The sequence below is a fragment of the Choloepus didactylus genome, chromosome 9, assembly GCF_015220235.1.
Source record: "Choloepus didactylus isolate mChoDid1 chromosome 9, mChoDid1.pri, whole genome shotgun sequence".
Classification (NCBI taxonomy): domain Eukaryota; kingdom Metazoa; phylum Chordata; class Mammalia; order Pilosa; family Megalonychidae; genus Choloepus; species Choloepus didactylus.
This window is the reverse complement of record NC_051315.1, coordinates 57,446,421-57,458,632: the sequence shown is the minus strand read 5'-3', so window position 1 is coordinate 57,458,632 and position 12,212 is coordinate 57,446,421.

The following is a 12,212-nucleotide window of genomic DNA, read 5'->3' as shown; positions in this document are numbered from 1 at the left end:
GAATCACTGAGATATCTGGAGGAAAAAATATATATAAGCCGAGGGAGCATACTGTGCAACTGTCTGAAGCAGAGGTATGTCAGGCAGTTTCAAAGAACAACAAGAAAGTCAATGTACTGGCCAGAAGTAATAATATTAGAAATAAAATTATCTAACCTCTGTTGAGCCTTTATTTTTCTCTGAACATTCACCTAGGCAGTTTAATAAATCTTCTAAGCATAATTACATATAATCTTCAAAACAGTTTGATAATGTTGGCAAAGTTATTTCCATTCTATAAATAAGTAAACCAAGATTTTAAAAGGCTGAATGGCTTGCCCAAGATGACCCAGCCTGCAACTGCTGGAGTCCGTTATGCGTGATTCCAGGGCTCATGCTCTTTGCTGCTGCATCTTTACCTGCCTTGGAAGTCAAGATTGGATTAGCTCCACCCTCTTCCACACCTGTCTGAACCATATATTTTTCTGTTGTGACCCCTTTTACTGGTCAACTTTGTATTAGGTATATGTATATTATGTATATACTAGTTTATATATACTCGGTTCATTTTAATCCAAGCACAGTGTTTCAAATATTGACAGGAGGTTTCTATGGTCCCTTTTACCACCATGTATGGTTCCAGATTCCCTCCTCTTCTTCCCCACTCTTCTTCCATTACTTTGCCAGCTCTGCTTTTGTGGACAAACCAGTTCAGTCTCAAGGGAAAATCCACATACCAGAGGGCAGCCACATCTTTTCTGCATCTCCTCCAGAGAACAGCTTATGTATGGTAGAGCATCTTTGAAAGAGTTATTACCCTGTCGATATAGTACCATTATATATGGAAACATTATTTTTGCGTGTTATTTTGCTACATCTTTTCTCTGCTTATGTTTGTGCATATAGTTTTGAAGAGTCACCTCAGCCTTTGACAGTATTACTTCAGAAATTCCTATATTCTCAACCTTGCCTACCCCTTCTTAATCAAATACAAAATATATTAATGATGAAGCCAAGGAACTTTAAGTGTGTTCACCTTGCTGTCCGTTGATGAACGTCTTTTCATCAGAATTCCTATGAGCATCATCCCTGTTCAAATTAAAGCATTTCCTTCTTGTCAAGAAAACACAAGAGGATTAAGCAATTGCTTTTCCCTCTTGGATATGCATCTAATATTTTCTTCTGGAAAAAAAGAGTGTGTCAAACTTCAGGCCAGAATCAGAAAGACAGAATGTCTTTTAAGTTACAAAATCTGTGAACTAGAAAGACAATGATCACTACAATGAAGAAATTGATTCTTTTGCATTAACGTCAGAACAGAAATGGAGAAAAGAGGAGAAAATGTGGATCTTTCCTCCCATGAAGAAAATCTGAAAATAATAGTTTCTTAGATATTGGTATTCTTGGAATGGACATTGACATATATAAGGAGAGGGAACACTGAGTTTTGTGAAAACTGATTCTGAAGAGATAAAGTCTTAGATTTTAAAAAAGTGTAAAGACTTAAGTATGTTGACCAATGTTTTGTGATTGATGATATAAATTTGATTGGCTGAAAGCAAATCTTTGGTAGTGGCTTCTTCAGAACCTAAAGGTACATTTAGTTTTCTAATCAAATGGGAAAACCAAGCAGAGAGAATAACAAAGTCCATCTCATCTTAGGAAAACGGGAAGCCAAGTAGTTCTTTGAATATAAATATTTATGATTCTTATGTTTTCTTGATGAATTGTCCCTTTTATTAATATATAGTGTCCTTCTTTGTCTCTGTTAATTGTTTTACATTTGAAGTCTAATTTGTCTAATATTAATACAGCTACTCCTGCTTTTTTCTGGTTGTTGTTTGAGTGAAACATCTTTTTCTAGCCTTTCACTTTCAGCCTATTTTTGTCCTGGTGTCTAAAGTGAGTTTCTTGTAGACAGCATATAGATGGGTCCTGATTTGTAATCCATTCTGCCAGTCTCTGTCTTTTTATTGGGGAGTTTAATCCACTAACATTAAATTTTATTACTGTAAGGGCAGTACTTTCGTCTACCATTTTGTCTTTTGGATTTTATATCTTATTTTTTCTCTCTCTCTCCTTTTACTCTTCCTGATAGTCTTCATTTCTACCCTCTTCTCCAAACCTCTCTCTCCTTCCTTTTCCTGTCAGCCTGAAGCACTCCCTTTAGTATTTCTTGTAGCACAGGTCTCTTATTCACAAATGCTATCATTGTCTGTTTGTCTGAACATATTTTAATCTCCCCCTCTTTTTTTTTTCACCACAAGATTCACTATTTTATACATTCCTGTGTTTTAACCTCCAACTTTCCTTCTGGTGACACATGTGAGTCTAAGCTTCCCCTTTCCATCACATTCACACACCATTCAGCACTGTTAGTTAGTCTCACAGTAACGTGCTACTGTCACCTCTGTCCATTTCCAGACAGTTAAGTTCAACCTAGTTAAACATTCTGCTCATAATAAGCAACCACACCCCATTCCTAGTTCTATGTCCTGGTAACTTGTATTTCGTGTCTATAAGTTTACATATTTTAATTAGTTCATATCAGTGAGACCATACACTATTTGTCCTTTGTGTCTGACTTATTTCACTCAATATAGGGCCCTCAAGGTTTCTTCATCAACCCATTTTTTTAAGACAGTTTTGTTCATGCACTATACTTTCCATCTTAAGTGAACAATCAATGGTTCCCTGTATAATCACATATTTATGCATTCACCACCATCATCATTATCTATATAAGGACATCTCCATTTCTTCCACAAAGAAAGAGGAAGAGTCAAAGAGGGTAGAGAGAAAAAAGAAAAAGAAAGAAAAAAAATGACAGCTAAAAAGCAACAAAAGGAAAGATAGAATTAAACTAAAGTACAATGAAAGAGTCAGACAGCATCACCAATGCCAAGAGTCCCATACCCCTCCCTTATCTCCCCCTTATAGGCATTTGGCTTTGGTATATTGTGTTTGTTACATTACAGGAAACATAATACAGTGTTTCTGTTAACTATAGTCTCTAGTTTGCATTGACTGCATTTTTTTCCTCAGTACCACCCCATTTTTAATACCTTGCTAGGTTGACCTTCATTTGTTCTCCCTCAAGTAAAAACATATTTGTACATTTTATCACAATTGTTGAGCATTCTAGGTTTCACTGAGTTACACAGTCCCAGTCTTTATAGTTTCTCCTTCCTTCTGGTGTCCCATATGCTCCTAACCTTCCTCTTTCAACCATACTCACAGTCATCTTTGTTCAGTATACTTGCATTGCTGTGCTACCATCAGCCAAAATTATGTTCCAAACCTCTCCTGTCTTTTCATACCTGTCTGTAGTGCTCCCTTTAGTATTTTCTGTAGCTCAGGTATCTTGTTCATAAACTATCTCATTGTCTGTTTGTCAGAGAATATTTTAAACTGTCCCTCATATTTGCAGGACAGTTTTGCCAGACATAGGATTCTTGGTTGTTGGTTTTTGTCTTTCAATTCCTTAAATATATCACACCACTTCTTCTTGCCTCCATGGTTTCTACTGAGAAATCCACACATAGTCTTATCAAGCTTCCTTTGAATGTGATGGATCACTTTTCTCTTGTTGCCTTCAGGATTCTCTCTTTGTCTTTGACATTTGATAATCTGATTATTAAGTATCTTGGTGCAGGTCTATTCAGATCTATTCTGTTTGGGGTATACTGTGCTTCTTGGATCTGTAATTTTATGTCTTTCAAAAGAAATGGGAAATTTTCATTGATTATTTCCTCTATTACTTCTGCCCCTTTTCCCTTCTTTTCTCCTTCTGGGACACCCATGACACATACATTCATGTGTTTCATGTTGTCATTCAGTTCCCTGAGATGTTGCTCATATTTTTCCATTCTTTTCCGTATCTGTTCTTTTGTGTGTAGGATTTAAGGTATCTTGTTCTCCAGTTCCTGAGTGTTTTCTTTTGCCTCTTGAACTGCTGTTGTATGTCTCCATTATGTTTTTCATTTCTTGTATTGTGCCTTTTATTTCATAGATTCTGCCAATTTTTTTTTTCAAACTTTGGATTTCTACCTTATGTTCACCCAGTGTTTTCTTTATATCCTTCATCTCTTTTGCTATATCATCCCTGAACTCATTGACTTGGTTTTTTAATTGATTTAGCACATTTCTTTGAAAATCTTTAATTGATTGTTTCTTTAAAGTGAAACAACATCCCAGCTGTATCTTAATTGAGGTGTAAGTTTGTTCCTTTGACTGGGCCATATCTTCATTTTTCCTGGTGTAATTTGTAGTTTCCTGTTGTCTAGGCATCTGGTTTCCTTGGTTACCCCAATCAGATTTTTCCAGACCAGAAGGGGTTCAGGTCCCAGAATGGGGCTATATTCAGTGTCAAGTTTCCCTGAGGGTGTGTCTTAGAGATTGACAAGCTTTCCTGTGAGGTCTGTAGACACTGTGTTTTTCCTAAGCTGCCCAGCAGGTGACACCTGTCAGCCTGTCGCTCATGACTACTGTAAGTAGGTGTGGCCCCTTTAATTCTCCATGTAGCTTGTTTCTGTTTTGACTGTTTTCCCCCAGGCCCTGGGGTCTGAGTTCTGAAGGGAGGGCCAGCACTAGAGCTGGGCCCCACCTCCTTCTTTTTAGGGAAGATGCACACCCTAGGGAGCTATCTTCTGCAATTGAATGACTCCTTTGTCTCTCTGACTCTGTTATCTCCACCCCTGTTTGGGCAGAGTGCTGCAAACTGAAAATGGCTGAGACTCTCTCCACTGAGCCACTCAGGTTGAGAGAGAGAAAAGGGGAAAGAAAGCCCCCTTTCAGAGCCAGTCCACAGCCTCCCAGTTTCACCCATCAGTCAGAGAGAGCACCTGGTCTTCTGGGCTCCCTTTCCTGGGGAACAGGCATTTTCTGGCTCTCTAAGGTCAGTCTTTAAAAGCCTCTGTATTTTTCCTTCTTTTTTTTTTCCCATCAGCCCTATCTCCTCCCACTGGGAGCAACCTCAGGGTACTTTTCTCCTTGTTAGGGGTTTGTCTATGTTTGTAGCTTGTATTCAGCAGTCTGCATTTTTTAATTAAAATCCCAGTTGGAGCCAGGCTGAACTATATTCGCTTGCTCTGGGAAGGCTGCATTCACCCACAGCGAGGTCTTGCACTTCAGCCTGCCATGAGGGAAGGGGGCTTCTGGCACAGTTCCACAGTTTTTACCTACAGATTTTATGGTGCGATATCAGCCATTCCTCCCAATCCAGGTTGGTGTACGATGTGTGAACAGTCATGGTTGTCCCCCAGAAGTTGTTCCAGATTATTTACTAGTTGTTCCTAGTTATTTATTAGTTGTTCCAGTGACTAACTAAATTCCGCAACTCTCTATGCCACCACATTGCCTCTCTTCTCCCTCATTTTTGAAGGACAGTTCTGCTGGATATAGAATTCTTATTTGGCATTTTTTCTCTTTCAGTATCTTAAATATATCATACCACTGTCTTCTCAACTCCATGGTTTCTGTGGAGAAATCTCCCTATGGTCTTATCAAGCTTCCCTTGTATGTGATGCATGACTTTTGTCTTGCTGCTTTCACAATTCTCTCTTTGTCTTTGACATTGGGCAATCAGATCAGTAAATGTCTTGGAGTAGGTCTATTGGGATCTATTCTGTTTGGGGTATGCTGTACTGCTTGGATCTGTAATTTTATGTCTTTCATAAGAGTTTGGAAATTTTCATTGATTATTTCTTCTGTTATTCTTTCTGCCCCTTTTCCCTTCTCTTCTCCTTCTGGGACACCCATACATGTATATTCATGTGCTTCATGTTGTCATTCAGTTCCCTAAGACCCTGATTGTATTTTTCCATTCTTTTTCCTATCTGTTCTTTTGTTTGTATGATTTCAAATGTCCTGCCTTCTAGTTCACTGATCCTTTCTTCTACCTCTTCAAATATACTGTTATGTTGTCTCCATTGTGTTTTTCATCTCTTCTATTGTGCCTTTGATTCCCATAAGTTCTGTGAGTTGTTTTTTTCAAACTTGTGAATTCTTCTTTATGGTCATCCAGTTTCGTCTTTATATCCTTAATCTCTTTTGCCACATTTTCCTTCATCTCATTCATTTGATTCAGATTTTTTTTTAACATCTTTAATTAGTTGTTTCAATTCTTATATCTCAGTTGAAGTATTATTTTGTTCCTTTGGCTGGCCCATATTTTTGTGTTTCCTAGGATGACTCATGATTTTTTGCTGTCTAGGCAACTGATTTTCTGGATTAGTTTATTCTGGAGCTCATTTTCACTCTTTTACCTAGGGTTTTCTTGTTGGTTGGCTTTGTTCTCTATCTGTTTTGGGGCATTCAGTTAAACTTATTCTAGACCTCTAACATAGTATCTGTTTGGTTGATCAGAATTTTTCACCTCTTGTTTTTCTGGTTCTTGCTCTGCCTCTATGTAACCTTTTTGTGAGAAGGTCTCCCCAGATGTGATCAACCCCAATCAGATTTTCCCAGTCCAGACAGGCCCAGGTTTCAGAAGGAGAGTAGGAAGTTACCCTGAGAATGAAACCCCACAGGTTGTCAGTCTTTCCTGTGAAGCCTCTAGACTCTGTGCTTTTCCTATCCTCTCCAGCAGGTGGTGCTTGTCAGCCCACAGCTCCCCACTAGTGTAAAGAGGTGCCACAGGTGTCTTTAATTCTCTGCAGAACCTGTCCCTGCCAGGAGCAGGGGCCATGGCTGACTCAAGCTGATTTCTGTTTTCCAGCCCCTGCTGTCTGAGTTCTTTGAAGGAGGGCTGCCACTTGAGGAAGTTATGCCCTTTAGGGAATTGTCTCCCCCACTAGAATCATTACTTTGTCTCTCATACCTATCCTTGCTCCACCCTTGCCTGGGTCCAGCAGCCAATTGCAAATATCTGAAGCTTTCTGTAATGAGCTAGTTAGAATAGTTGTTTCAAAAAAAAATCCCTTTCAAGGCCTTTGCCCAGTTTTGTGAGTCCCAGTATAGTCTATTTAAAGATACATCCTTTAGGCTATTATCTCTTTCACCTGAATAGTTACTCTCAGGCAACTTTAATTCTGCCCTTGCCTGGGGAAGTGCTGAAGCAGAAGCTATGATGGTCTATTGAAAAGTAAAAAGATACAGAGTCAGAGAGAAAGAAAAGAAAGAAGGAAAAAAAAAACCCTTTTCAGAGCTGGACCCAAGCTCCCTGGGTTTGCAAACAAGTGCCTAAGTTTCTGTGTGCCCCCCTTTCTTAGAGCCCAGCCCTTTTCCAGTATTCTGAACACCTCCAACTCTAAAAGTCTCTGGGGTTTTTTTGGTTTCGTTTTTGTTTTTGTTTTGCTGCTGTTATTAGCCCCATCTCCTCTCTGCTGGAGAGAGTCCTCCCAGTTCCTTTCGTGCGTGCTGTTGGTTTCTCTGTACCTGGAGCTTTTATTCAGCAATATGAATTTGTTAATTAATTCTGCAGTTGGGAATGAGTTGAGCACCCCCTCCTTGCTCTCAGCACAGATTGTTTCTTTTTCTCTTGGGGAACCAGCTCCAAGACAGTCTGCTGTGCCTGGAGGGAAGAGGGCACCAGCCTCCTGGCCAGGGAAACTTACAGATCTTCACTGCAATCTCAGTCATTCCTCCCATTCCAGACTGGTGTATGATGCATGACTGGTCACAGACTACCCCTAAATTGCTGTTCTATACAGCTTCTAGCTATTTACCAGCTGCCCTAGAGGAGTAACTAAATGCCACTCCTCACCACTCTGCCATCTTGCCCTGCCCCAATGATCAGAGATCTTTGATGATACTATTGTAATTGCTTTGGGTCACTACAAACTGCACACATACAAGATGGCATACATAGTCAATAAATGTTGTGTGTGTTCTGACTGCTCCACAAACCAGCTATTCCCCATTTGTCTTCCTCTCCTTGGGCCTCCCTATTCCCTTACAAACAACAATATTGAAATTAGGCCAATTAATAACCCTGCAATGGCCTCTAAGTGTTCAAGTGAAAGGAAGAGTTGCATGTCTCTTATTTTAAAGCAAAAGCTAGATATGATTAAGCTTAATGAGGAAGGCATGTCAAAAGCTGAGTCAGGCTGAAAGTAGACACCTTGATGCATGACATTACATTTGTTTACAACATACTTTACTAAATATTTGAAGTTCACTCAGGAAAAAAAGATTTATTTCAAAATATAACTGCTCATTGTTATAAAAGTTATAAATTGTTATCAAAGTTATAAATATAACTGACAATGTACCTGGTCACCCAAGAGCTCTGATGGAGCTATACAACAAGATTAATGTTGTTTTTTGTGCCTGCTAGTAACAACATCCATTCTTCAGCCCATGAATCAGAGTAATTTTTACTTCCAAGTATTATTATTTAAGAAATACATTTCATATGGCTGTAGCTGCTATAGATAGTGATTCCTGTGCTGTATCTAGGCCAAAATATCAACATTAATGGGCATTTGTAAGAAGTTGATCCACCCTCATGGATGACTTTGAAGGATTCAAGTCTTCAGTGGAGGAAGTAACTGAAGATGTGGTAGAAACAGCAGGAGAACTAGAACTAGAAGTGGAGCCTGAAGATGGGACTGAATTTTTGCAATCTCATGATAAAACTTTAACAGATGAGGAGTTACAAAGATGACTAAAGAAAGTGGTTTTTTGGGATGGGCTCTGCTGCTAGTGAAGATGCTGTGAACATTGTTGACATGAAATCAAAGGATTTAGAATATTTTCTAAGCTTAATTGATAAGGCAGCAGCAGGGTTTGAGAGGGTTGACTCCAATTTTGAAAGAAGTTCTACTCTTGGTAAAATGGTATCAAACAGCATCACATGCTACAGAGAAATCTTTTGTGAAAGGAAGAGTCAATTAATGTGGAAAACTTCATTGTTATCTTATTTAAGAAACTGCCACAGCCACCCCAACCTTAAGCAATCCTGGTCAATCAGCAGCCATCAGCATTGAGGCAAGACCTTCCACCAGCAAAAAAATTACAATTTATTGAAAGCTCAGATGATGGTTATCATTTTTCAGCAATAAAGTATTTTTATTTAAGGTATGTACATTGTCTTTTTAGACATAATGCTATTGCACACTTAATAGACTACAGTGTATTTACTGGGAACCCAAAAAATTTGTGTAACTTGCTTTATTGTGATAGAACCGAACCAGCAATATCTCTGAGGTTTGCCTGTAATTATTTTTATCTGCCTAGCATCTGATTACTTTGAAGACTTTCTCAGCTGCTGGCTTCTTAGAAAGCAAAGTCAGTCTCCCACTGTAGAAGCTGGAAATGGAGAAAACTCACTTTTCCAGCAACCTTGTACTTAGGAACACAGCATCATTCAGGCTCAGCCACTAAAGGACACCTGCCCCAGATTTTAAAAGGAGAGTTGTTTACCCAAAGAAGTAGGGACAGAGAGAACTTGCTGTGGAGTCAGTAGCTCTGGCAGTCATGTACAATTTGGGGTAGGGGAAGCAGATTTGGGGGAAGAAGGGAGTGGCAGTGGTGCTAGTTCAGTGTTAGTGTATAGCTTGAATTGAGAGCGCCCAGCAGCAGTCAACACAGGGCTAGTTTGTTGACCTGGTTATGGCTGGGGTGCTGGCTGAGTAACTTCCAAGAAGGTTTTTCCAGCTCTGCTGCCCATTCTTTGAGCTAGCCAGTATGTTTTGACAGAATGTTCTGCATAATCAGTAGGTGTCTTTTTCTTTTTGCTATCAAGAAATCTGGCTGATACATCTAGAGTTTATGCCCACTTTTAATAAGCATCTTAAAGGACTCGAGAACACAAGATGCAGTAAAGAAGAAATAAGAGAAGGCCAAAAATTACTCAAAGATCATCAACCAAAAGCAAATACAAACACATCACAGTAGTGGTTTGAGTAATTGTGGAGCACTTCTAATGATATAGTAGTTCAAGTTTGTTCACTGTTTTCCTTCCACTGTTGAATAAGAATGTTCATCGAATATTGCCTATAGTAGTAAAAAATAGGGAGAAACACCTCACTTATTCACCAACTGGATTGGCCACATTAAGGCAAACAAAACTATAGCAGCTGTCCTCCTCCCACACCCCACCCTGTAAAAGTTAATGATGTAAATTCATATGCAGGTGTTAAAAAATATCAGTGACATAGTAAGTAAAAGAATCAAGCTAGATAGAACAGCAGTCCCAAGCAAAGCCCTATTTCTGCAAGTTGTGTGTTGGTGTATATACATGTAAATATAAACAAAACTGAACTTCAAGAAGGCTGTCAGTGGAAGGTAGGAATAAGGACATGATTTCTATTTGTTCATTATAAGCTTTCTGTATTAGTTTCCTATTGCTGCTATAACAAATTATCACAAACGTGGTGTCTTAGAGCAACACACATTTATTATCTTATAGTTCTAGAGCTCAGAAATCTGAAATGAATCTTGTAGGACTAAAACAAAGGTGTTGGCAGGGCTGCACTCCTGGAGACTGCAGGGGAGAATCTCTTCCCTTGCCTTTTCCAACTTCTAGAGGCTACCTGCCTTCCTTGGCTCCTGATGCCTTCCTTCATTTTCAGAGAGCATCTCTCCAGCCTCTGCCTCCAGTGTCACATCTCATTTCCTCACTTGGACCCTTGTACCTCCCTCTTATAGGGACCCTTATCAGACCCACCCAGATAATCCAGGATAATCTTCCCATCTCGAATTTCTTTATTTAATCACCTCTGCAAAGTCCCTTTTGCTATGTAAGGTAATATAGTCACAGTTTTCAGAGTTTAGGATGTGGACATTTTTGAGGGGCCATTGTTCTGTCTACCACACTTTTTAAAAACAAATTAATATTATTAAGGATTTTTTTCTATTAGAAGCCCTTGTTCTCAGTGGTTTAACAATTTATTTATAATGGAATTAGAAAATTCCTACAAAGCCTCAGCTAGAGTGTACTATTTAAATCAAATTGATTAAATGAATAGTTTTGGTTTTGTTGCTTTTTTAAACAAAGATGATACATTTGTTTCAAAACCAAGACATTTCCGGAATAAGGAAATTTTTTGTCCTCCATCTCCTTTCCTCACACTCCCCATTTTCTTTTTCTACCATAGCCACATTTTTTTCTTATTTGACAAAATACTGTCAAACTATTGTTTCATTTTTAGTGCAGTTGTGGTTGGCATTGGACTCACTTTTTTCAATTTTGTGAGATAGATGCTATGCTAAATGTTACCATGTGCCAACAAAAGCCATTAAAAGTAGAATACATAAAAAGGGGCTCACTTTTAATGCTAATTCATCAAATTTAAATTTTGCTTTAAAGATACACAGCTTTTGATGCCTTTAAAGTATGGCCCAAACCGTAGGTAAGAATAGAATGATTTCTAGTTGAAGTGTATCCTGTGTTTGAAATCGGAAATTCATCAGAGTTGGATTTCTGTTTAACTACCTATGAATATTAATTGTCAGCAATGAAATATTTCTTCCACTGTAAAAGGATCCTCAATTTTTGTTGTTGTCGTTAAATCAGATAACATCAAATCTGCTTCTACTGATCTGTAGAATCCATGATGGAAAAATATACTATCTCCAAGAATGAATGTGATTAACAGGCCTGGGAAATAATCAGCCATAAAAAAAGGGACAACATAGCATTCGTTTGTCAACTGCCTTTAAAGCAAATGACAGGGGCAATTTTCTCTTATTTTTTCACTAGCTCAACATGAATCCATGTTCACTTGGGGTGGAGTGGGCACTGCCTTGCAGGTGCTCTTTTGTAACAGAGGAATATTAAGTCTTTATACGATATCCAGTCACTAATTACTATTTAGCTCCACGAGTTCACATCTCAGTCTTTATGTGTTGCTGGTTTTTCCCTGCTCAGCCAGCCTCCTGTGCATGGCAGTGTTTTGTGTTCGCCTTTGCCTTGCATGTTTGTAACCATTTCTTTAGAGTAAATTATTCTCCAGCCTTCCCAGAACTCATCCGCACCAAGGGTATTATTTTGACTCCATTGAAATTCTCCACTTCCTCCCACCGCCCACCATTTGTGTGTTGTTCACAGTGATATCTTGCCAACATTCTAGTTTCCTGGGAAACTTCATGAAGATATTTTTTCCGAACTATAGAATCTTGGCAGAAATAATCATAATGTTAGTAGGTGGGTCTGCTTAGTTTAGGGAAAATGTAGGAAATGGCTTAACCCCCAGGAAAGAATGTAACTGAACTGTGCAAAAGTTTTCTGATTAGAACATTTTTCTTACAATAATAGAGTGGTTAGAGAGGTCAGGTATATAGAGAGG